We start from the raw sequence: 27438 nt of genomic DNA, 5'->3' as shown, positions 1-27438 counted from the left end.
AGGCACAGAGGGCCAGGGACATTTGGAGGATAGCTGAGCACTAGGGAGAGGACAGGCCCAGGGAAACGACTGTCCAGGAGGCACTCACCAATGTCCTGGGGGCTTACTAACAATCCCAGAACAAGATGGGTCAGGTGATAGACATCATGCAGGAAAACCAGGGGCTGCAGGAGGAACACTACCAGGAGATCAGGAAAGAATTCAGGCCCTCAATACCACCATGGTCTCCATAGCAGGGGTGCTGGGTGATATGACCAACATCATGAGGGAGTACTCACCACTCCCGTGGGCCCTTTCCACTAGGCAGTCAACTGACCAGCCCTCCACATCTGCTGCAGCTAGTGGACAGGAGTCCCTGCAACAGGACACACAGGCCACCAGCACTCTTCCCCCTGCAGAAGGTGAACCACCCCGCAAATGTTCCCTGCGACCCAGACAGACACCAGAGACACTTGCCAAGAAAAAGACCACCGCCAGGAATTTAGACCCTCCTGAATGTACCCCTTGTATGCCACTGTGTCACCTTGTCCACTGTGAACTGCCATTGCTCCCCTTCCTATGGCCCCTTAGACACTGGACCTGTGCTACAAACAGACTGGACCAATACCCTGGACTATTCCCAACCATCATCCCACTCTATTGCACTTCCCATTGTAGAACTATTTTCAATAAACACACTTGGACACAACTTGTGAAATAGTGCTTTAGCTACAGGTAATGTGCAATGTAACAAACTGTAATGAACTGCATGATCCTGTGTAAATGTCCAGTAACATGTTGACCCATCCAACAAAAGTGTCTTAGCAGTCTGTACACATCACAGCAGTACACTGTTGGAACAACACCAACATCTGCAATAAGGAAAGCTATTGTGACAGTCAGGTGGGATGCAAAGGGTAGTCTTGCTTAGTTCACTAGTCTTACCTGAGTGTAATTGGAAGTACTGCTGGATCAAATGTGACTTGTTGTCCACATCCTCCTCCTCTTCCTCCTCCTCACTGTCCTCAGTGTCCACTGATGCCACCAGCTGTATTGTCACCCCCCTCTTCCTGCAGATAGGGCAAATGCTGTCTGAGGGCCAAATTGTGCAACATGCAGCACAGACAACTATTCTGCAGACCTTCTCAGGGGAGTACCATAGGGATCCACCTGTCAGGTAGAGGGACCTTCAGGAGACCGAAAGTCCTTTCGACAATCCTACTGGTACGCCCATGAGCATCACTATACCTATTTTCAGCCCTGTTCTTGAATTCCTAACAAGGGTCATGAGCCAGGACAGGTTTGGGTAGCCAGAATCACCTGCACGAAGTGAGGGACACCCATTAGCCTTGCACATTGGCAGGGGGGATGACTCCTGAAGGCATACACTGACATACAGTGGGTGGGGACTCAGGCTCACCTATGAGCCACACTATGTGCCTCTGCAGTTGTGCCATCAGCTGTGGGACACTGCTATTCCTCAGGACAAAGGCATCATGTACCGACCCTGGATACTTGGCATTGATGTGGGTGATGTACTGTTCAGCCAGACACATCATCTGGACATTGAGTGAGTGGAAAATCTTCTGATTTCTGTACATCTGTTCATTGGCCCTGGGGGGACTAAGACAAAATGGGCTCCGTTGATGGCCCCAATAACATGAGGTATATGTCCCATTGCATAGAATCCAGCCTTCACCGTGGGTAAGTCATATACCTGGGGAAATGAGATGTAGCTACACATGAGCAAGCCAGACAAAACCTTGCAAGCACAATAGAGAACATTGGCTGTGACATCCCTGCAGCCAAGCCCACTCTCACCTGGAATAAGCCTGTTGCCAGGAAATGGAGCACTGAGAGTTCCTGCACACGAGGGGGTATTGCAATGGTGCTACAGATAGCAGGTAGCAGATCAGGCTCCAATTGTGCACACAGCTCTGTAATTGTGGCCTTGTCCAGACAATAGGTAAGTATGATGTGCCAGTCCTCCAGTGTAGCCATGTCCATAAGGCGTCTGCACACCGGTGTTTGCCTCCTCCTATTACTCCTCAGTGGTTTCTACCTAAGGGACCCAAATGTAGAAAAGGAGTGTTAACAGGAACTGTGACCACACTACAGCAGTGTACACAGAGCATGTTTGTATTTTGGACACTGGTACTATGTAGGTGAGTACATTCAACTACAATGACACACTTATTGATCTCTACATGTGTACCAGCATTAGAAAATGGCATCCGTCTGTCCTGTATTCAGGGACAGGTGGAAGATACCTCACACCACTGACGTTGGCGTCATGGTGGAAGGCCGTCCGCCCTGCTGTGCAATACCTCATTAGCTAACATGGCCCTTCATGTATGGGAACCAATGATGATCAACGACGGCGGTGACGGTGTTCACTGCCATGGACATGACCGCCATTTCCTTTCTATCACTTCACTTGATTCCTGACTTTCCACAGAATGACATCTCCACTGCGTGCACTGCTGTTACCTGTGCTTGGAACCTGACATTGCTTGTTCTACAGGTTAAAGGGCCCCAGGCTTCAGGTTGGAGGAGTTGGACTGCCTTGTGGACAGGGTCCTACCCCAATATGGGCAGTTGTGTGGGCCTCCAGACCAACAGGTTAGTACACCATGGGTACGTTGAATGTGACATGACTGCATCAAGATTTGTGTGTGCTGGCAGTGGGTTATGTGGGGGGGATTGCTGGTGGTAGCGTCAATGCAGTGGTACGGGTCATGTCTGTGCCTGTTATGGGGAATTGATTTTAGAGGGCTGTGTGGGTGACAGGCTGGATTGTCAAGTTCATCGTGTCCCACCTTCTGTGTTTCCTCTGTTGGTCAGCGCTCATCAGAAGAAGGGATTGTGGTGTGCCATCACCAAGGACGTGTGGACCCTGGGGGGTCTAAAGCAGGCGGAGCACCCACTTCAGGAAACGGTGGGAGGACCGCAGAGGCCCAGCTGGAGATGGCCTCCCAACAAGGGAGGGTTGCCTATTGGAATCTGACCCCCTGATGACCCACATACTGGTGGTGGCATACCCAGAGCTGGATGGGCACTTGAGGGCATCACAGCAGCCACAAGGGGGTGAATACAGTGTGTATGTCAACCAACTCTGTTGCCTGGCATGGGTTTTGGGTGCAGGATACTAGTCAGTGGATGCCCCACTATGCCAGTTCAGATATTGCTGTGTGGTCCAGCTCAGGATAATAGGGTTGAAAGCATGTATTAGAAAGCTAAATAGATGACGTCCCATTTCAGGCAGGGCTTAGCTGGTCCCAGTTGTTCTGTGACTGACAGTGTTTGGCTCATACCTGCTGCGGTTCTTAACCAATGGCATTCCAGTGTGGTCCATACTGCCCATTCTTAGTCTCAGTGTGTGACAGTGATGTTTTTACCACGTGTGCTGTTGGTGCTGAGATTGACCATGCACTCCATTTCTCTCTCCCCCCTCTCTCTCCTTCTGTCATCCTGTCCATATGTGCATTAGCATAATCTGGTGAAGGAGCAGGGGATGCAGCCCACGGGACACAGGAGGCACAGTCCGCCAATGCCAGGCGACCAGTGGGACGGAGGGAGAGGGGAGCACCATGGCAGGGACAGGAGGTGACACCACTGACTCTTAATCATCCTCCGATGGAAGCTCCCTGGTGGTGGTGGAACCATCTGGGATCACCCCAGCTACAGGTTCTACTGCCACCCCTGTACCAGCACCGTCCTCCCAGGAGCCCCCCACAGATTTGCCCATGCCTGCTCACCCAGGAGGGTGGGCATCTCCTTTGCCCCAGGCACCTCAGGCCCTGCCCCAGTCAGCCCTGCTGCCCTCAGTGAGGAGGCTATTGATCTCCTGAGATCCAACTCTGTAGGGCAGTCAACCATTGTGAAAGCCATACAGGGGCTGGCAACCGAGATGCAGCAATGCAATGCCTTCCTGGACGGCATCCACAGTGGGCTGGCGGCCCTACAGAGATCGTTTCAGGCTCTGGCCTCTTCACTGACGGCAGCCAGTGTCCCTGTTTCATCCGTCCCCCCTCCTACTATCACTACCCAGTTCTAGTCTCCTTAACCCAACCCATCCCACGCACACTTTCTGACAAGCAAGCACCCAAAACAACACACAAGACTCGCACAGACAAACACAGGCAGCACACTTCAGTCCACAAACACTCACACAGCCAACACACAGATGCCCCCACAACATCATCCACTGCCTCCACTGTCTTCCCACTCCCTCACAGTCACATTGTCACTCACACCTGCATCCACTGCATCAACATCCCAGATCCTGCCACCTGCACAGCCTTGCCCATAGTCACCTCAACAGCAGACCCGCAGACATACACCCCACACATCACATGCAGTCACCACTACCACATGCAGCACACCCACCTCACTTGCAGACACCACCACAACATCCATCCACACGTCATGTTTGTCCTCCCTAACCCTGTCTGCCCCGTGCCAGTAACACACAAACACTCACACTCAGATCCCCAACAGCCATCCACCTCACACAGACACACACACTGTCCATGCACTTGCACCCAAATCCAGCACACCTCCTCCTCCTACAACCATTCACTCTACCTCCACTCCCATCTCTCCTCCCTCATCCCGCCCATTGTTCCTAAGAAGCCTTTCCTTGCCCACCTTGACTTCTTACCTTCCCTCACTTGTCCTGCTCGTAAGAGGAAGATCACACCACTCGTTCCCAGTCCCTTAAGCACCCAGTCTGACACAGCTCCACCCCCAAAGTCTTCAGCTGCCACTAAGGGACACATGAGTGAGAAGCCGGCCCCTGCACCAAGGACACCCCTCCACCCCCAAAACAGAGGGCTAAAGTGCCACCCCCTCCCAAAAAGACTGGCAAGACAAGGGGCCATCTCAAAAATCCAGGCCCAAGGAAGCTCCAACAAAATGCATGCCCAAGGAGGCCCCACAAAAATCAAAGGCCAAGGAGGAGCCCAAGAAATCAAAGGCCAAGGAGGCCTCCCGGAAATCCACGTCCAATGAGGAACATCAGACATCTCTGGAGAAGGAGGCCCCACTGGAAGCTCTGGACAAGGAAGAACCCCAGAAATCCCTTGACAAGGAGGCCCCACAGGAATCCCTGAACAAGCGAGAACCCCAGAAATCCCTGGACAAGGAGGAGCCCCAGAAATCCCTGGACAAGGAGGCCCCACAGATAACCCTGGACCAGGAGGCCCACAATATAGTGGCCATGGAGCAGCATCCAGAACCAGAGGCCAAGGAGCAACATCCGGAACCAGAGGCCAAGGGGCACAATCAGTAACCAGTGGCCAGCCAGCCCCCTCCTCATCCTGTGGACAGTCAGCCCCCTTCAGGACCAGTGGGCAGCCAGCCCCCTCCAGGACCAGTGGGCAGACAGCCCCACCTCATCCTGTTTGGCCAGCCCCCTTCAGAACCAGTGGGCAGACAGCTTCCTCCTCATCCTATGGGCAGCCAGCCCCCACCTCATCCTGAGGGCAGCCAGCCCCCTCCAGAATCAGTGGGCAGCCATCATCCTCCAGAACCAGTGGGCAGCCAGTCCCCTCCTCATCCTGTTCGCAGCCAGCCCCATCCAGAACCAGTGGGCAGCCAGCCCCCTCCTCATCCTGTGGTCAGACAGCCCCTTCCTCATTCCGTGGGCAGCCAGCCCCCTCCAGAACCAGTGGGCTAGGGGTCCCCTCACAATGAGTTACAATCCCCACCCATCCCAACCCCGCCTCCTGAGGTGCCTGCCTATTTCCAACATGATGCTCCTGAACAGTGGAGTCCCGATGTTGTAAGGAGTCAAGTTGGGGCTTGGACTTTGCCCTCTGGGCATTAGTGGCTTTGGACTGGCCTTTGGACCTGCATTTCTTTTTTTCTGCAGTTGTGCATGTTTTTGCGTTTTCCATATTCATACTGTTGGACCTGGCCCTTTTATAGGGTCATTCCCCAGACTTTTTTGCCTTTTGCCTCCTTATTTTTCTGACCTTTGTTGGCTAACGTTTTGACTGTGAGCACCTTTTCCCTGCTAACCTGTGCTAAAGTGCATGTGCCCCCCCTTACAAAAACTGGTATGATTGGCTTATATCTAATTGGCATATTTAATTTACCTGTAAGTCCCACGTGAAGTGGTATCCCCATACACAGGGCCTATAAATTAAATGCTACTAGTGGGCCTGCAGCGCTGCCTATGCCACCCACTGAAGTAGCCTGTCAAACCTATCTAACGCTTGCTAGAGCAGGGCCTGAGTGTGCAGTTTTCTGGCACAGGGACCTGGCATCTAAATTTACTTGCCAGCCCCAAAACTCCCCTTTTACTACATGTAAGTCACCCCTAAGGTACTCCCTTGCTAGCCCTATGGGCAGGGTGCCATGTATGTAGAAGGCAGGACATGTGCCATGTTGTGTGGCCTGTCCTGGTAATGACAAACAGCCTAACTTGGTGTCTCACTGCTGTGAGTGCTGCCCTCTCATAGGATTGCATTGGAAATGCCCTGCCTTATGTGTAAGGGGTATTGTCCAATCTATGAGGGGTAGCGTAGGCATGTTTGGCATGGTTGTGATAGTGATGAGCAATGCTGCTTACTGGTGTAGGTGTATTTTTTATTACTATCACAGAAATGCCACTTCTAAAAAGTGCACATTTATCTGTGCTTATGACTTTAGTGTTTTGCAGCTTGCTTCAAAACCACATCTGGGCAGACTGACAGTTGGGATGTTGTGCATACTTTGTAGACAGCCTGAACACAGCGAGGGTAGAGGTGTCACAAAGGTGCATGTACATATTGAAAAGCCTTCCTGGGCCGAGAGAAATGAGAGGCGGGGCACACCTGCATTTGTAAAGGCTGTGTCCTGGCCTCACACAATTGGGTCGTTTACCCCCACTGATGTTTGGAGCCTGAGCTGGAGGAGAGAAAGGGCACTGCCAGAACCAGTTGTAACTGGTTAGAACCCTCTACCCCCCAATGGTAAAACACACTGAAAACATAGTATGAGTACAGGGGAATTTTCCTCACAATTGAGACATCATTTGACATCATTTTGGACATTCTTGGAACTCCAGGAACATTACCTGGAGCTGGACAGGACGCTGTTGAAAGGACTCACCAGGACCACCTTGGACTGCTGCTGCTGTGCTGACCTGTGACCTGCTTGGTCACAAGGAGGAACTGCCACTGCTTTCACCCCCTTGTTGTGCTGACCTGCTGCTCGGTTCTCCAGCCCTGTGCCTCCCTTTTTCATCAGTTGTCTCCAGAGGCAGGGCGCTGTGACCCCTGACCTCTGAAATTTCTCCTCAGCACGAGGGGTGCTACCTCAGCTGCATAGCGCCTTGAGTAGCTCTCTTTTGTGCCTGTGAAGCACTTTTTCTAAAGCGCGCTTTTGCCTGCTGGAGAGAATCACCGCCGCAGATTTGACCTTAGCGTTTTCAAAAGCTCCCTGTTGATGCCCTCAAATCACCACCGCGTCCAATTCGTGTTTAACGTGAGGACCACGCTCTGCCCAGTGTCCCCAGGGGAATTAAAGAAGTAAAGAGGACCAAGCGTGTGCTTCTCGGTGCCCCCGGGATACGGTCTGCTCTTGGGAGCACCCCCGGGGCACCAGCCACCTCTTATCCTCCTGGGATCACCGCGGCTGCAAGGGAAGCTTCTCCAATCACTCGTGCACCACATCGGATGCAGGTGAGTGTCGACTCGGGCCCCAGGAGGGGTCTGATCCTTAAGCGCCTCAAAGCAGGACACAGTGGAAGGCGCGGGGAGCAACAAGGTCCCTTCCCCCTCGCCCCTGGTTGTTGTTGGGCCTCATCTGGCCCCCACCCTGAGGACAGGGTGTGAGGAGGCCGAGGCAGGCCCCCATCCAAATCACGGGCCCCCAGAGGGGCCCGTTTTTCACAAGGAGAGGGTGCCGACTGCCCCTCTCCCCCAGGAGCACCGCGTGGCCCCCACTGTGCACGCAGGAGCACCAGGGGCCCCCCCATGCTCTTCTAGGCACAGGGAGTGCCTCTTCAACAGGAAATAAGGTACTTTCTAGAAATATAGTGGCTCAGTGAGCCAAGTATGGTCCTAGGAGAATTCATCTGTTTTACCTGTTTTTCCTGCCATTACATATACGTGCTAATGTTCCTTTTCTGGGCATGATTTGCTGATATGTATTTTTATGGCTTGTGAGATGTTTTCTAATGTTCCCTTTTATGGGTATTTATGAGTTATTCATGACAGGTGCATAGAATTCTTACTGTATGTCCTGACTACTGCTTATGTTGCAGAATCCAGATTACTTATGTGTTCTAATGTGACAACTGCGTATGCTTGCAGAGTATTAGTAACTTGTGTAACGTTCTGAGAACTGCTAAAGTAGCAGGGTATTACTTACCTGTAATGTTGGTCCAATTATGTTTTGTGCAATACAGTTTAATTTTACATAGCTCAGTGTTGTGTTTACTTTGTGGTGTACATTTTGCATCAAGTGTGTTGTGTGTGTTGTGCAAACGCTGTATACATTGCCTCCGGGTTTGGCCTGACTGCTCGTGCCAAGCTACCAAGGGGGTGAGCAGGGTCATCTTGGACATGTAACTCCCTTGCCCTGACTAGAGTAGGTAGGTTCTGCCTGGTTTAGGTGCCTGGTTAGGTGCATACCCTAGCCAACCAGAAACCACATTTCTAACACATACAAAAGGAATACAGTGGTTGGAACTGTGTATGTGTCCGAATTGTTTTTACTCCAGGGTTCTGTTGCTGTTTATTTCTGTGCATGTGTTACTGTGTGTGTGGTGTGTGTACAGTGTGTGTTGTGCATGTGTGTATCACTCTCCCCCCCACCCTTATGTGCAAGGTGGCTGTACTCACCGTCATCGTCTTCGTCGGTGTTGGTGCACCAGGATAGTCATGGCGTCTTACAGCATTGGGAATACTTGCAGTTCAGGTTCCATGGCGGACTCCTGTGTGTCTCTGGAGGTGAGTGTCTCCTTTTAAATGATCTGTTTCCACCAAGCTTTTGTTGTCATTGCTCCCGCCCCGGAAATCGTGGCGGTGTGCAATACAATGATATGGTGGGCGGATCCTTGTCTTCTGCCTGCCTACAGGTGGCTATCGACTAACTTGAGAACTTTACACAGCCCTGTCACCCGTGGTATGGGCATTGGTCCAATTTCTAGCTGCAACATATCCCACCTATGAAGGGAACATATCCTACTACTGGGAAAAGTCAACTGTTGTATATTGGGATGGGAACAGGACAGTGGGTGGACTCAGGCATTACAGGGTGCTGGAACTCAGGAAACAATGTGTAGGTGGCTTTCACATACAGATTTTTCAAGGCCGAAAGGAAGACTGTAGGAAAGTACCATCTTGCCTGGCATATTACCCCCATTTTTACTATTATGAATGTTTGTTTTTGCCTGTGTCACTGGGATCCTGCTAACCAGGACCCGAGTGCTCATAAAGCGTGCCCTGTATGTGTTCCCTGTGTGGTGCCTAACTGTATCACTGAGGCTCTGCTAACCAGAACCTCAGTGTTTATGCTCTCTCTGCTTTTAAAATTCTCACTGCAGGCTAGTGACTAATTTTACCAATTCTGATTGGCATACAGGAACACCCATATAATTCCCAAGTATATGGTACCCAGGTACCCAAGGTATTGGGGTTCCAGGAGATCCCTATAGGCTGCATCATTTCTTTTGCCACCCATAGGGAGCTCAGACAATTCTTACACAGATCTGCCACTGCAGCCTGAGTGAAATAACGTCCACATTATTTCACAGCCCTTTTACACTGCACTTAAGTAACTTATTAGACACCTATATGTCTAACCTTCACTTAGTTAAGGTTAGGTGCAAAGTTACTTAGTGTGAGGGCACCCTAGCACTAGCCAAGGTACCCCCACATTGTTCAGGGCAAATTCCCCAGACTTTGTGAGTGCGGGGACGCCATTACACGCGTGCACTACATATAAGTCAATACCTATATGTAGCATAACAATGGTAACTCCGAACATGGCCATGTAACATGTCTAGGATCATGGAATTGTCACCCCAATACCATTCTGGTATTCGGGGGACAATGCCATGCATCCCCGGGGCTCCAGCATACAGCCCGGGTACTGCCAAACTAACTCTCCAGGGTTTTCTCTGCAGCTACCGCTGCTGCCAACCCTCAGACAGGTTTCTTCCCCCCTGGGGCCTGGGCAGCCCAGTCCCAGGAAGGCAGAACAAAGGATTTCCTCTGAGAGAGGGTGTTACACCCTCTCCCTTTGGAAATAGGTGTTAAGGGCCTGAGAGGAGTAGCCTCCCCTGGCCTCTGGAAATGCCTTGAAGGGCCCAGATGGTGCCCTCCTTCCATAAGCCAGTCTACACCGGTTCAGGGATCCCCCCAGCCCTGCTCTGGTGCGAAACTGGACAAAGGAAAGGGGAGTGACCACCCCCCTGACCAGCACCTCCCAAGGGGTGGTGCCCAGAACTCCTGCAGTGTGTCCCAGACCTCTGTCATCTTGGATGCAGAGGTGTGAGGGCACAATGGACACCTATGAGTGGCCAGTGCCAGCAGGTGATGTCAGAGACCCCTCCTGATAGGTGCTTACCTTTCTCTGTAGCCAATCCTCCTCTGAGGGCTATTAAGGGACTTTCCTGTGGGTTTCTCATCAGATAACGAATGCAAGAGCTCACCAGAGTTCCTCTGCACTTACCTCTTAGACTTCTGCCAAGGATCGACCGCTGACTGCTCCAGGACGCCTGCAAAACCGAAACAAAGTAGCAAGAAGACTACCAGCAACATTGCAGTGCCTCATCCTGCCGGCTTTCTCGACTGTTTCCTGGTTGTGCATGCTCTGAGGGCTATATGCCTTCACCCTGAACTGGAAGCCAAGAAGAAATCTACTGTGGGTCGACGGAATCTTCCCCCTGCCAAAGCAGGCACCAAACATCTGCATCACCGGTCCTCTGGGTCCCCTCTCATCCTGGCAAGCGTGGTCCCTGGAACACAGGAGCTGGATTCAAGTGTCCCTGACAGTCCAGTGGTCCTTCTGTCCAAATTTGGTGGAGGTAAGTCCTTGCCTCCCCACGCCAGACAGTAATCCTGTGTACTGCGTGAACTGCAGCTGCCCGGGCTTCTGTGCACTTTTGCAAGACTTCCTTTGTGCACAGCCTAGCCCAGGTCTCCAGCACTGCGTCCTGCATCGCTCAACTTGGTGAGGGACCCTCTTTTGTTGTGCTGAGTCGACCGTCATGCTCAGATCATCTGAATGCCTATTCAGGTACTTCTGCGGGTGCCGCCTGCTTCTGCATGGGCTCACTGTGTTGCTGAGCACCCCCTCTGTCTCCTTCACCAACTGGGCGACCTCCTGGTCTTTCCTGGGACCTGGCAGCACACAAAACCTTCAACCACAACTCTTGCAGCTAGCAAGGCTTGTTTATGGTCTTTCTTTGTGAAAACAACTTTGCATCCTCCAGCACGCCGTGTGACATCTTCTGACCAAAGTGGCACCTTCTGTTGTTGCAGAATCTTCGGCTTTTTCCACCCGGAGGCAGCCCTTTTGCACCTTCCTCCGGGTTTTAGTGGGCTCCTGCCTCTCCTGCCCCTCCCTGGACACTTGCGTGACTCTTTGACTTGGTCCCCTTCCTTTGCAGGTCCTCAGGTCCAGGAATCCATCTTCAGTGCTTTGCAGTCAGTTATTGTCGCTGCAGACTCCCCTATCTCGACTTTACTGTCCTCCTGGGGTTGTAGGGTAACTTTACTCCTAGTTTTCTGGGTCTTGGGGTGGGGTATCTTGGAGACCTTTAGTGTTTTCTTCCACTCCTAGTGACACACTACACTAGGCCTGGGGTCCATTCGTAGTTCGCATTCCACTTTTGGAGTATATGGTTTGTGTTACCCCTAGGCCTATTGTCTCCAATTGCATTCTATTGTGTTCTGCGGTGTTTGCACTACTTTTCTAACTGTTTATTTACCTGATTTTGGTTTGTGTGTATATTTTGTGTATATTACTTACCTCCTAAAGGAGTATATCCTCTGAGATACTTTTGGCATATTGTCACTAAAATAAAGTACCTTTATTTTTAGTAGCTCTGAGTATTATGTTTTCTTATGATATAGTGCTAAGTGATATAAGTGGTATGGTAGGAGCTTTGCATGTCTCCTAGTTCAGCCTAAGCTGCTCTGCTATAGCTAGCTCTATCAGCCTAAGCTGCTAGAACACTACTAATCACTAATAAGGGATAACTGGACCTGGCACAAGGTGTAAGTACCACAAGGTACCCACTATAAACCAGGCCAGCCTCCTACATTGGTGGTGCAGCGGTGGGATGAGTACTTGTAACTGCTTTACCACTTTGTCATTGGAGCTTTTCATAAGAAAAACATATACCAAATACTTAAGAATATACACAGTAACCTAAACAGTTTTAACTTTCCTTCTCTAAAACTTTCTAAAAAGTTCCTGAAAAGTGTCTGAAAACTTTTTTAAAGTTTTCAAAAGTTTGAAAAAAATGTTTTCTGTTCTTTTAAAAGTTTCAAAAACTTTTTTCTCTCTCTGTCCTAAACATTATTATATCATGTCTGCTGTAGAGCTTATTCCCACAGTTGTCCATGCAACATATGGGAATCTAAACTTTAAAAGTTTGCGGGGTCTCTGCATTGAAAGAGGTTTAGCAATTGGTAAAAATCCTACAAAAGATCTTCTCCTCAGCCTTCTCCTAGAAAGTGATCAGAATCAGTCTGGCCCATCCCAGGAGCAGGAGGTAGAGGAGGGGGGTACCCAGACAGACTTAGAGGAGTCCACTGAGGTTGCTGGGGAGGGTTATTCAAAGGACCTGTCAGCTAACAGGCCATCTAGTGACACTGGTAGTGGGAGGGTGTCACACATTAGTAGGCACCTTTCACTCATAAAGGCCAGGTTACTAGAGTCCAATCAGTTAGGGACAGTTCCAACTCTGCCAATTCCCACATAACTTCTGTGTCTCACAATTCCCAAGTCTCCCAACCTGAGGATAACTTAATGGAAATGGAACTCAGAAAGCTGAGGTTGGAAGAGGCCAGGCTGAAGCTTAAACAGCAGCAGCTGGCCTTAGACAGGGAATCTCTGGATGTGGAAAGGGAAAGGCAGAGCATGGGGTTAGTTCCTCATGGTGGCAGCAGCAGTGTTTTTGATAATAATCCTGTTAGAGAGCAAGATTCCAGAAACCTGCATAAGATATTCCCCCCTTACAAGGAAGGCGATGACATTAACAAGTGGTTTGCTGCACTTGAAAGGGCCTGTATGGTACAGTTGGTACCTCAAAGGCAGTGGGCTGCTATCTTGTGGCTATCGTTCACTGGTAAGGGTAGGGAGAGGCTCCTTACTGTCAGAGAAAGTGATGCTAATAACTACAAAGTTTTGAAAGATGCACTCTTGGATGGATTTAACTTAACCACTGAACAATACAGGATTAAGTTCAGAGACACCAGAAAAGATTCCTCTCAAGACTGGACATACTTTGTAGACTGTTCAGTGAAGGCCTTGGAGGGTTGGTTACATGGCAGTAAGGTGACTGACTATGAAAGCCTATATAATCTAATCCTGATAGGGCATATTTTGAACAATTGTGGGCCTCATTCTGACCCTGGTGGTTGAAAACCGCCAGGGCAGAGTGCCGCGGAAGCACCGCCAACAGGCTGGCGGTGCTTCATGGGCAATTCTGACCGCGGCGGTAAAGCCGCGGTCAGAAAAGGGCAACCGGCGGTTTCCCGCCGGTTTACCCCTGCCCCAAAGAATCCTCCATGGCGGCGCTGCTCGCAGCACCGCCATGGGGATTCCGACCCCCTTCCCGCCATCCTTTTACCGCCAGGAACAGGATGGCGGGAACGGGTGTTGTGGGGCCCCTGTGGGCCCCTGCAGTGCCCATGCCACTGGCATGGGCACTGCAGGGGCCCCCTAACAGGGCCCCATTCAGATTTTCAGTGTCTGCAAAGCAGACAGTGAAAATCGCGACGGGTGCCACTGCACCCGTCGCACACCAGCAACTCCGCCGGCTCCATTCGGAGCCGGCTTCATCGTTGCTGGGGCTTTCCCGCTGGGCGGGCGGGCGGCCTTTTGGCGGTCGCCCGCCCAGCGGGAAAGTCAGAATGACCGCCGCGGTCATTTGACCGCGGTGCGGTCTTCTGGCGGTCTCTGCCTGGCGGACAGCGCCTGCCGCCCGCCGGGGTCGGAATGACCCCCTGTGTGTCTTAATTGGTTGCAAAAGTAGACTCAGATCTGACCTCTCCCCAAGAATTAGGAAAGAAGGCAGACAAATGGGTCAGAACAAGAGTGAACAGAATAGTTCATACAGGGGGTGAAAAGGATGGGAAGAAGAAGGATGGTAAGTCTTCTGACAAGGGTGAGGAAAAAGATAAAAAAAACATTCTGAGTCTTCATCAGGCCCACCAAAATCCTCTGGGTGTGGTGGGTCCAAATCCTCTTCTCACAATCAGAAAAAGCCTTGGCGTTATTTATGTAAAGTAAAAGTCCATTGGGCAAGTGATGCCACTTGTCCAAAGAAAAACACCAAACCTCCCACCACCACCCCAACTGCAAACTCTAGTGCCCCTAGTAATAGCAGTGGTGGTGGGGAGTCTACTACAAATAGCCAATCCAAGGGTGTAGCTGGGCTCACTATTGGCACTGTAGTTGGGGTTGGTCTTGTTAGGGAGACCACAGAGGCTGTTTTAGTCTCTGATGGTGGCATTGACTTTGCCACCTTGGTTCCTTGTCCCCATAATATGGGTAAGTACAAGCAAATACCCCTAATTAACGGTGTTGTGGTTGAGGCCTACAGGGACACAGGAGCCAGTGTAACTATTGTTATAGAGAAACTGGTTCACCCTCATCAACACTTACGTGGTCAGCAGTACCAAGTGACTGATGCTCCCAATGACACACTTATCCACCCCATGGCTGTTGTGAATCTCAACTGGGGGGGGGGTACTGGTCCAAAGAAAGTTGTGATAACCACTGAATTACCTGTAGATTGTTTTCTAGGCAATGATTGGAGACATCAGCTTGGGCTGAAGTGTAGTTGGAGGCTCATGCGGCATCCTGGGCATTCCTTGGCATATTTTTGCTTTGACAAGGGCTCAGGCCAAAAATAAAAAAGGACAGGGAAACTTGGATCCTGGAACATTGGACCAAGTGCTCGCAAAAGCTAGGGGTTGGAAGGGTAAATCCTTGCTAACTATCCCTCCGTCACCAGAAGATTCCCCTTTTGAGGAAGAGGAATCCTCTCCCTTTGCAGAACCCACACCAGATGAGCTGGCAGCAGACACTGCTGAGCTTTTGGGTGCAGGGGGGCCTGCTAAGGAAGAGCTGAGTGTGGCACAGCAGACCTGTCCCACACTAGAGGGCTTGAGACAGCAAGCTGTCAAACAGCTGAATGGGGATGTCAGTGCTAGCCATAAAGTGTATTGGGAAGACAACCTCCTGTATACTGACCTTGGCACATGACATTCCCTTGGCTTGGCATTTGGGCCAAAGTAAAACTTGGGACAGGTTTATTCCCCTGTTTCACTTTCCTCATATGTCAGAGGACACTAAAGAGTTTTGTCGCTCTTTTGTGACCTGCCAAGCCGGTGGCAAGACTGGTGGCATTCCAAAGGACCCCTTAATTCCCAAAGGTTGGGGTGTCCTTTCAAAGGGGAGGGATTGACATAGTTGGCCCCCTTGACCCTCCAACGGCTTCAGGCAATAGGTTTATCCTGGTGGTAGTGGACCATGCCACTAGGTACCCTGAAGCCATCCCCTTAAGGATCACTATAGTTCCTGCAGTGGCAAAGGCCCTCCTGGGAATCTTTTCCAGAGTGGGCTTCCCTAAGGAAGTGGTGTCAGACAGAGATAGTAACTTCGTGTCTGCATACCTCAAAGCAATGTGGGAGGAGTGTGGTGTAACATACACGTTCACTACTCCTTATCATCCACACAAAAAAATGGTCTAGTTGAGAGGTTTAATAAAACTCTCAAAGGTAGGATAATGGGACTCCCCGAAAAACTCAGAAGGAGATGTGATGTCCTGTTACCTTGCCTCATTTTTGCTTACTGGGAGGTACGCCAAAAAGGAGTGGGCTTCAGCCCCTTGGAACTCCTCTTTGGGCACCCTGTGAGAGGTCCCCTTGCACTTGTTAAGGAGGGTTGGGAATAACATTTAAAAGCTCCTAAACAAGAAATTTTGGATTATGTACTTGGCCTAAGATCAAGAATGGCTGAGTACATGAACAAGGCCAGTAAAAACCTTCAGGCCAGCCACGAACTGCAAAAGCAATGGCATGACCAGAAGGCTGTCCTGACCCAGTACCACCCAGGACAGAAGGTGTGGGTATTGGAGCCTGTGGCCCCACGAGCAGTCCAAGACATATGGGTGGACCCCATCTAATTGTTGAGAAAAAGGGTGAGGTTACCTACTTGGTAGACCTAGGCACTGCCAGGAGTCCCCTTAGGGTGTTCCATGTCAAACGCCTAAAACTCTACTAGGACAGGGCTGATCTAACCCTGCTCATGGCAACTGATGAGGGACAGGAAGAAGAGAGTGACCCTCTCCTTGATCTCTTCTCCACCACTGAAGCTGATGGCTTAGTGGAGGGAGTAGTACTTGTAGATTGTCTTACTGCTGAGCAGAAACATAACTGTGTAAATCTTTTAAGTCAGTTTTCTGAACTCTTCTCACTGATACAAGGTACCACTACTTGGGGTGAGCATACAATCAATACTGGAGACAGTTTGCCTGTCAAAAGTAAGATTTATAGGCAGTCTGACCATGTCAGGGACTGCATTGAACAAGAAGTTCAGAAAATGTTAGACTTAGTAGTGATTGAGCCTTCAGAAAGCCCATGGGCTAGCCCAGTGGTGCTGGTTCCAAAACCTCACAGTAAAGATGGGAAAAGAGAGATGAGGTTTTGTGTTGACTATAGAGGGCTCAACCAAGTAACCAAGACAGATGCTCACCCTATACCCGGGGCAGATGAGCTGATAGATTCCCTGGCTTCTGCTAAGTATCTAAGCACTTTAGATTTAACTGCAGGGTATTGGCAGATCAGAAGATGCAAAACCTAAAACTGCATCCTCAACCATTGGAGGGCATTATCAATTCACTGTGATGCCCTTTGGTCTGAAGAATGCACCTGCCACTTTTCAAAGGTTGGTGAATACAGTCCTGCAAGGGTTGGAAGCCTTTAGTGCAGAATATCTAGATGATATAGCTGTCTTTACCTCAACCTGGGATGATCACCTGGTCCACCTGTGGAAAGTTTTAGATGCCCTGTAAAAGGCAGGCCTCACTATCAAGGTCTCAAAGTGCCAGATAGAGCAGAGGAAAGTGGTTTATCTGGGACACCTGATAGGTGGGGAACAGATTGCACCACTGCAGGGGAAGATCCAGACCATTATGGAATGGGTTCCCCTACAACTCAAACCCACCCTTTGAGGCCTCATAGGGTACTATAGGAGGTTTATTTACAATGTTGGCTCCATTGCAGCTCCTCTTAATGACCTCACTAGTAAAAAGATGACTAAAAAGATTTTGTGGACAGATAGCTGTCAAAAAGCTTTTGATGAGCTCAAACAGGCCATGTTCTCTGCACCTGTCCTAAAAAGCCCTTGCTACTCCAAAAAGTTCATAGTCCAGACTGATGCTTCTGAATTGGGGGTTGGGGCAGTGCTATCAAAGCTTAATACTGAGGGCCAGGATCAACCTGTTGCTTTTATCAGCAGGAGGTTGACCCCTAGAGAAAAGCATTGGTCTGCCATAGAGAGGGGTGCCTTTGCTGTGGTCTGGGCACTGACAAATTTGAGAACATACCTGTTTGGTACTCACTTTATTGTTCAGACAGACCACAAACCTCTACTTTGGCTAAAATAAATGAAAGGTGAAAACCCTAAATTGTTGAGGTGGTCCAACTCCCTACAGGGAATTGACCATACAGTGGAACACAGACCTGGGAGTACACACTCCAATGCAGATAGACTCTCCAGATATTTCCACTTAGACAATGAAGATTCATCTGGGCAAGGTTAGCGTTATTGTCCCTCGTTTGGGGGGAGGGGTGTGTAGGAAAGTACCATCCTGCCTGGCATGTTATCCCCATTTTTACTTGTATGTATGTTTGTTTTTGCCTTTGTCACTGGGATCCTGCTAACCAGGACTCCAGTGCTCATAAATTGTGCCCTGTCAGTGTTCCCTGGGTGGTGCCTAACTGTATCACTGAGGCTCTGCTAACCAGAACCTCAGTGTTTATGCTCTCTCTGCTTTTAAAATTGTCACTGCAGGCTAAAGACTAATTTTATCAATTCTGATAGGCACACAGGAACACCCATAAAATTCCCTAGTATATGGTACCCAGGGTATTGGGGTTCCAGGAGATGCCTATGGGCTGCACCATTTATTTTGCCACCCATAGGGAGCTCAGACAATTCTTACACAGGACTGCCACTGCAGCCTGAGTGAAATAACGTCTACCTTATTTCACAGCCATTTTACACTGCACTTAAGTAACTTATAAGTCACCTATATGTCTAACCTTCACTTAGTGAAGGTTATGTGCAAAGTTTCTAAGTATGAAAGCATCCTGGCACTAGCCAAGGTACCCCCACATTGTTCAGGGCAAATTCCCTGGACTTTGTGAGTGCGGGGACGCCATTACAAGCGTGGACTACATATAGGACAATACCTATATGTAGCATCACAATGGTAACTCCGAACATGGCCATGTAACATGTCTAGGATCATGGAATTGACACCCCAATACCATTCTGGTATTGGGGGGACAATGCCATGCATCCACGGGGCTCCAGCATACAGCCTGGGTACTGCCAAACTAACTCTCCAGGGTTTTCCCTGCAGCTACCGCTGCTGCCAACCCTCAGACAGGTTTCTGCCCCCCTGGGCCGGGGCAGCCCAGTCCCAGGAAGGCAAAACAAAGAATTTCCTCTCAGAGAGGGTGTTACAGCCTCTCCCTTTGGAAATAGGTGTTAAGGGCCTGAGAGGAGTAGCCTCTCCTGGCCTCTGGAAATGCCTTGAAGGGCCCAGATGGTGCCCTCCTTGCATAAGCCAGTCTACACCGGTTCAGGGATCCCCCCAGCCCTGCTCTGGCGCGAAACTGGACAAAGGAAAGGGGAGGGACCACTCCCCTGACCAGCACCTCCCAAGGGGAGGTGCCTAGAACTCCCCCAGTGTGTCCCAGACCTCTGCCATCTTGGATGCAGAGGTGTGAGGGCACATTGGACAACTCTGAGTGGCCAGTGCCAGCAGGTGATGTCAGAGACCCCTCCTGATAGGTGCTTACCTTTCTCTGTAGCCAATCCTCCTCTGAGGGCTATTAAGGAACTCTCCTGTGGGTTTCTCATCAGATAACGAATGCAAGAGCTCACCAGAATTCCTCTGCACTTCTCTCTTAGACTTCTGCCAAGCATCGACCGCTGACTGCTCCAGGACGCCTGCAAAACCGAAACAAAGTAGCAAGAAGACTACCAGCAACATTGCAGCGCCTCATCCTGACGGCTTTCTCGACTGTTTCCTGGTGGTGCATGCTCTGAGGGCTGTCTGCCTTCACCCTGAAGTGGAAGCCAAGAAGAAATCTCCTGTGGGTCAACGGAATCTTCCCCCTGCCAAAGCAGGCACCAAACTTCTGCATCACCGGTCCTCTGGGTCCCCTCTCATCTTGACGAGCGTGGTCCCTGGAACAGAGGAGCTGGATTCAAGTGTCCCCGACAGTCCAGTGGCCTTTCTGTCAAAATTTGGTAGAGGTAAGTCCTTGTCTCCCCACGCCAGACAGTAATCCTGTGTACTGCGTGAACTGCAGCTGCTCGGTCTTCTGTGCACTTTTGCAAGACTTCCTTTGTGCACAGCCTAGCCCAGGTCCCCAGCACTCCATCCTGTATTACTCAACTCGGTGAGGGACCCTCTTTTGTTGTGCTTAGTCGACCGTCGTGCTCAGATCTTCTGAATTCCTGTTCAGGTACTTCTGCGGGGGCTGTCTGCTTCTGCGTGGGCTCACTGTGTTGCTGAGCGCCCCCTCTGTCTCCTCCTCCAAGGGGCGACCTCCTGGTCTTTCCTGGGCCCTGGCAGCACCCAAAACCTTCAAGCGCGACTCTTGCAGCTAGCAAGGCTTGTTTATGGTCTTTCTGTGTGGAAACAACTCTGCAACCTCCAGCACGCCGTGGGACATCTTCTGACCAAAGTTGTACCTTTTGTTGTTGCAGAATCTTCGGCTTTTTCCACCCAGAGGCAGCCCTTTTGCACCTTCCTCTGGGGTTTAGTGGGCTCCTGCCTCTCCTGCCTCTCTCTGGACACTTGCGTGACTCTTTGACTTGGTCCCCTTCCTTTGCAGGTCCTCAGGTCCAGGAATCCATCTTCAGTGCTTTGCAGTCAGTTGTTGTCCTTGCAGACTCCCCTATCTCGACTTTACTGTCCTCCTGGGTTTGTAGGGTAACTTTACCCCTACTTTTCTGGGTCTTGGGGTGGGGTATCTTGGAGACCTTTAGGGCCATATTTATACTTTTCGACGCACAACTGCGCCAATGCAGATGTGCGTCAAAAAATCTAACGCCGGCTAACGCCATTCTGAAGCGCCATGCGGGCGCCGTATTTATTCAATGACGTTAGCCGGCGTTAGCCGGCGGCGCTGCCTGGTGTTCGTCAAAAAAAATGACGTACACCAGGCAGTGCCGGCGTAGGGGAATATGGAGCTTGTGCACCAAAAAATGGGGCAAGTCAGGCTGAGGCAAAAATATCGCCTCAACCCGATTTGCGCCATTTTTTCCGACTCCCAACCCCCATTGAAATGACTCCTGTCATAGCAAAGACAGGAGTCATGCCCCCTTGCCCAATGGCCATGCCCAGGGGACTTCTGTCCCCTGGGCATGGTCATTGGGCATAGTGGCATGTAGGGGGGCACAAATCAGGCCCCCCTATGCCACAAAAAAAAAAATATATACTTACCTGAACTTACCTAATGTTCCCTGGGATGGGTCCCTCCATCCTTAGGCGTCCTCCTGGGGTGGGCAAGGGTGACAGGGGGTGTCCCTGGGGGCATGGGAGGGCACCTCTGGGCTCCTTCCGAGCCCACAGGTCCCTTAACGCCTGCCCTGACCAGGCGCTAAAAAACGACGCAAAAGCGGCTGGACGTCATTTTTTTTGACCCGCCCACTCCCGGGCGTGATTTTTGCCCGGGAGTGTAAATACGGCGCACTTGCCTCGGAGTCACTTTTTTAGACGGGAACGCCTACCTTGCATATCATTAACGCAAAGTAGGTGTCCACGCTAAAAAATGACGCAAACTCCATATACTTTGGCGCTAGACGCGTCTAACGCCAAAGTATACATATGGAGTTAGTTTTGCGTCGGAATTGCGTAAAAAAAACGACGCAATTCCGGCGCAAACAGAGTATAAATATGCCCCTTAGTGTTTTCTTCCACTCCCAGTGACCCTCTACACACTACACTAGGCCTGGGGTCCATTCGTGGTTCGCATTCCACTTTTGGAGTATATGGTTTGTGTTGCCCCTAGGCCTATTGTCTCCTATTGCATTCTATTGTGTTCTACGGTGTTTGCACTACTTTTCTAACTGTTTACTTACCTGATTTTGGTTTGCATGTCTCCTAGTTCAGCCGAAGCTGCTCTGCTATAGCTACCTCTATCAGCCTAAGCTGCTAGAACACTACTAATCACTAATAAGGGATAACTGGACCTGGCACAAGGTGTAAGTACAACAAGGTACCCACTATAAACCAGGCCAGCCTCCTACATTGGTGGTGCAGCGGCGGGATAAGTACTTGTAACTGCTTTACCACTTTGTCATTGGTGCTTTTCATAAGAAAAACATATAACAAATACTTCAGAATATACACAGTAACCTAAACAGTTTTAACTTTCCTTCTCTAAAACTTTCTAAAACGTTCCTGAAAAGTTTCTGAAAACTTTTTTAAAGTTTTCAAAAGTTTGAAAACATTTTTTTCTGTTCATTTAAAAGTTCCAAACACCTTTTTCTCTCTCTGTCCTAAACCTTTTCTATCATGTCTGCAGTAGAGCTTACTCCCACAGTTGTCCAGGCAACATATGGGAATCTAAACTTTAAAAGTTTGAGGGGGTCTCTGCATTGAAAGAGGTTTAGCAATTGGTAAACATCCTACAAAAGATCTTCTCCTCAGCCTTCTCCTAGAAAGTGACCAGAATCAGTCTGGCCCATCCCAGGAGCAGGAGGTAGAGTTGGGGGTACCCAGACAGACTCAGAGGAGTCCACTGAGGTTGCTGGGGAGGGTTGTTCAAAGGACCTGTCAGCTAACACACCATCTAGTGACACTGGTAGTGGGAGGGGGTCACACATTAGTAGGGCACCTTTCACTCATAAAGGCCGGGTTACTAGAGTCCAGTCAGTTAGGGACAGTTCCAACTCTGCCAATTCCCACATAACTTCTGTGTCTCACAATTCCCAAGCCTCCCAACCTGAGGATAACTTAATGGAAAGGGAACTCAGAAAGCTGAGGTTGGAAGAGGCCAGGCTAAAGCTTAAACAACGACAGCTGGCCTTAGACAGGGAATCTCTGGATGTGGAAAGGGAAAGGCAGAGCTTGGGGTTAGTTCCCCATGGTGGCAGCAGGAGTGTTTTTGATAATAATCCTGTTAGAGAGCAAGATTCCAGAAACCTGCATAAGATTTCCCCCCCTTACAAGGAGGGTGATGAAATTAACAAGTGGTTTGCTGCACTTGAGAGGGCCCTTATGATACAGTTGGTCCTTCAAAGGCAGTGGGCTGCTATCTTGTGGCTATCTTTCACTTGTAAGGATAGGGAGAGGCTCCTTACTATCAAAGAAAGTGATGCTAATAACTACAAAGTTTTGAAAGATGCACTCTTGGATGGATTTATCGTAACCATTGAACAATACAGGATTAAGTTCAGAGACACCAGAAAAGAGTCCTCTCAAGACTGGACATACTTTGTAGACTGTCAGTGAAGGACTTGGAGGGTTGGTTACATGCCAGTAAGGTGACTGACTATGAAAGGATATATAATCTAATCCTGAGAGAACATATTTTGGACAATTGTGTGTCTTAATTGGTTGCACCAGTACTTGGTAGACTCAGATCTGACCTCTCCCCAAGAATTTTGAAAGAAGGCAGAGAAATGGATCAGAACAAGAGTGAACAGAAGAGTTCATACAGAGGGTGACAAGGATGGCAAGAATAAGGATGGTAAGTCTTCTGACAAGGGTGGAGAAAACGATAAAAAAAACATTCTGAGTCTTCATCAGGCCCACAAAAATCCTCTGGATGTGGTGGGTCCAAATCCTCTTCTCACAATCAGAAAAAGCCTTGGCGTTATTTATGTAAAGTAAAAGGCCATTGGGCAAGTGATGCCACATGTCCAAAGAAAAACACCAAACCTCCCACCACCACCCCAACTGCAATCTCTAGTGCCCCTAGTAATAGCAGTGGTGGTGGGGAGTCTACTACAAATAGCCAATCCAAGGGTGTAGCTGGGCTCACTATTGGCACTGTAGTTGGGGTTGGTCTTGTTAGGGAGACCACAGAGGCTGTTTTGGTCTCTGATGATGGCATTGACTTTGCCACCTTGGTTCCCTGTCCCCTTAATATGGGTAAGTACAAGCAACTACCCCTAATTAACGGTGTTGTGGTTGAGGCCTACAGGGACACAGGAGCCAGTGTAACTATGGTTATAGAGACACTGGTTCACCCTGATCAACACCTACTTGGTCAGCAGTACCATGTGACTGATGCTCACAATGACACACTTAGCCACCCCATGGCTGTTGTGAATCTCAATTGGGGGGGGGTTACTGGTCTAAAGAAAGTTGTGGTAGCCACTGAATTACCTGTAGATTGCTTACTAGGCAATGATTTGGAGACATTAGCTTGGGCTGAAGTGTAGTTGGAGGCTCATGCAGCATGCTGGGCATTCCTGGGCATATTTTTGCTTTTACAAGGGCTCAGGCCAAAAATCAAAAAGGACAGGGAAACTTGGATCCTGGAACAATGGACCAAGTGCTCCCAAAAGCTTGGGGTAGGAAGGGTAAATCCTTGCTTACTATCCATCCATCACCAGAAGATTCCCCTTTTGAGGAAGAGGAATCCTCTCCCTGTGCAGAACCCACACCAGATGAGCTGGCAGCAGACACTGCTGAGTTTTTGGGTGCAGGGGGTCCTGCTAAGGAAGAGCTGAGTGTGGCACAGCAGACCTGTCCCACTCTAGAGGGCTTGAGACAGCAAGCTGTCAAACAGCTGAATGGAGATGTCAGTGCTAGCCATAAAGTGTATTGGGAAGACAACCTCCTGTATACTGAGTCAAGGGACCCTAAACCTGGAGCTGCCAGGAGATTGGTCATCCCTTTGCAGTACAAGAGATTTTCTTCTTACCTTGGCACATGACATTCCCTTGGCTGGGCATTTGGGCCACAGTAAAACTTGGGACAGGCTTGTTCCCCTGTTTCACTTTCCTCATATGTCGGAGGACACTAAAGAGCTTTGTCGCTCTAGTGTGACCTGCCAAGCTGGTGGCAAGACTGGTGGCATTTCAAAGGCCCCCTTAATTCCACTCCCAAAGGTTGGGGCGTCCTTTGAAAGGGTAGGGGTTGACATAGTTGGCCCCCTTGACCCTCCAACGGCTTCAGGCAATAGGTTTATCCTGGTGGCAGTGGACCATGCCACTAGGTACCCTGAAGCCATCCCATTAAGGACCACTATAGCTCCTGCAGTGGCAAAGGCCCTCCTGGGAATCTTTTCCAGAGTGGGCTTCCCTAAGGAAGTGGTGTCAGACAGAGGTAGTAACTTCATGCCTGCATACCTCAAAGAAATGTGGGAGGAGTGTGGTGTAACATACAAGTTCACTACTCCTTATCATCCACAAACAAATGGTCTGGTTGAGAGGTTTAATAAAGCTTTCAAAGGTATGATAATGGGAATCCCTGAAAAACTCAGAAGGAGATGGGATGTCCTGTTACCTTGCCTCATTTTTGCTTACAGAGAGGTACCCCAAAAAGGAGTGGGCTTCCGCCCCTTTGAACTCTTCTTTGGGCACCCTGTGAGAGGTCCCCTTGCACTTGTTAAGGAGGGTTGGGAATAACATTTAAAAGCTCATAAACAAGACATTGTGGATTATGTACTTGGCCTAAGATCAAGAATGGCTGAGTACATGAAAAAGGCCAGTAAAAACCTTCAGGCCAGCTAGGAACTTCAAAAGCAATGGCATGACCAGAAGGCTGTCCTGACCCAGTACCACCCAGGACAGAAGGTGTGGGTATTGGAGCCTGTGGCCCCAAGAGCAGTCCAAGACAAATGGGTGGACCCCATCTAATTGTTGAGAAAAAGGGTGAGGTTGCCTACTTGGTAGACCTAGGCACTGCAAGGAGTCCCCTTAGGGTGTTCCATGTCATCCGCCTAAAACCCTACTATGACAGGGCTGATCTAACCCTGCTCATGGCAACTGATGAGGGACAGGAAGAAGAGAGTGACCCTCTCCCTGATCTCTTCTCCACCACTGAAGCTGATGGCTTAGTGGAGGGAGTAGTACTTGCAGATTGTCTTACTGCTGAGCAGAAACATAACTGTGTAAATATTTTAATCAGTGTTCTGAACTCTTCTCACTGATACAAGGTACCACTACTTGGTGTGAGCATACAATCAATACTGGAGACAGTTTACCTGTCAAAAGTAAGATTTATAGGCAGTCTGACAATGTCAGGGACTGCATTGAACAAGAAGTTCAGAAAATGTTAGACTTAGGAGTGATTGAGCCTTCAGAAAGCCCATGGGCTAGCCCAGTGGTGCTGGTTCCAAAATCTCACAGTAAAGATGGAAAAAGAGAGATGAGATTTTGTGTTGACTATAGAGGGCTCAACCAAGTAACCAAGACAGATGCTCACCCTATACCCACGACAGATGAGCTGATAGATACCCTGGCTTCTGCTAAGTATCTAAGCACTTTTGATTTAACTGCAGGGTATTGGCAGATCAGAAGATGCAAAACCTAAAACTGCATTCTCAACCATTGGAGGGCATTATCAATTCACTGTGATGGCCTTTTGTCTGAAGAATGCACCTGCCACTTTTCAAAGGTTGGTGAATACAGTCCTGCAAGGGTTGGAAGACTTTAGTGCAGAATATCTAGATGATATAGCTGTCTTTACCTCAACCTGGGATGATCACCTGGTCCACCTGTGGAAAGTTTTAGAGGCCCTGCAAAAGGCAGGCCTCACTATCAAGGCCACAAAGTGCCAGATAGAGCAAGGGAAAGTGGTTTTTCTGGGACACCTGATAGGTGGGGAACAGATTGCACCACTGCAGGGGAAGGTCCAGACCATTATGGAATGGGCTCCACCTACAACTCAAACCCACCCAGGTGAGAGCCTTTGTAGGCCTCATAGGGTACTATAGGAGGTTTATTTAGAATGATGGCTCCATTGCAGCTCCTCTTAATGACCTCACTAGTAAAAAGATGACTAAAAAGGTATTGTGGACAGCTAGCTGTCAAAAGGCTTTTGATGAGCTCAAACAGGCCATGTGCTCTGCACCTGTCCTAAAAAGTCCTTGCTACTCCAAAAAGTTCATAGTCCAGACTGATGCTTCTGAATTGGGGGTTGGGGCAGTGCTATCACAGCTTAATACTGAGGGCCAGGATCAACCTGTTGCTTTTATCAGAAGGAGGTTGACCCCTAGAGAAAAGCGTTGGTCTGCCATAGAGAGGGATGCCTTTGCTGTGGTCTGTGCACTGAAAAAGTTGAGACCATACCTGTTTGGTACTCAATTTATTGTTCAGACAGACCTCAAACCTGTACTTTGGCTAAAACAAATAAAAGGTGAAAACCCCAAATTGTTGAGGTGGTCCAACTCCCTACAGGGAATGGACTATACAGTGGAACATAGACCTGGGAGTACACACTCCAATGCAGATGGACTCTCCAGATATTTCCACTTAGTTAATGAAGATTTATCTGGGCAAGGTTAGCCTTATTGTCCCTCGTTTGGGTGTGTGTGTAGGAAAGTACCATCCTGCCTGGCATGTTGTCCCCATTTTTACTTGTATGCATGTTTGTTTTTGTCTGTGTCACTGGGATCCTGCTAACCAGGACTCCAGTGCTCATAACGTGTGCCTGTATGTGTTCCCTGGGTGGTGCCTAACTGTATCACTGAGGCTCTGCTAACCAGAACCTCAGTGTTTATGCTCTCTCTGCTTTTAAAATTGTCACTGCAGGCTAGTGACTAATTTGATCAATTCTGATTGGCACACTGGAACACCCATATAATTCACTAGTATATGGTACCCAGGGTATTGGGGTTGCAGGAGATCCCAATGGGCTGCAGCATTTCTTTTGCCATCCATAGGGAGCTCAGACAATTCTTACACAGGACTGCCACTGCAGCCTGAGTGAAATAACATCCACGCTATTTCACAGCCATTTTACACTGCACTTAAGTAACTTATAAGTCACCTATATGTCTAACTTTCACTTAGTGAAGGTGTGCA

Source organism: Pleurodeles waltl, chromosome 2_1, assembly GCF_031143425.1.
Source record: "Pleurodeles waltl isolate 20211129_DDA chromosome 2_1, aPleWal1.hap1.20221129, whole genome shotgun sequence".
NCBI classification, from domain to species: Eukaryota; Metazoa; Chordata; class Amphibia; order Caudata; family Salamandridae; genus Pleurodeles; species Pleurodeles waltl.
The sequence above is the reverse complement of the archived record's forward strand: the minus strand, read 5'-3'. Positions refer to the sequence as shown.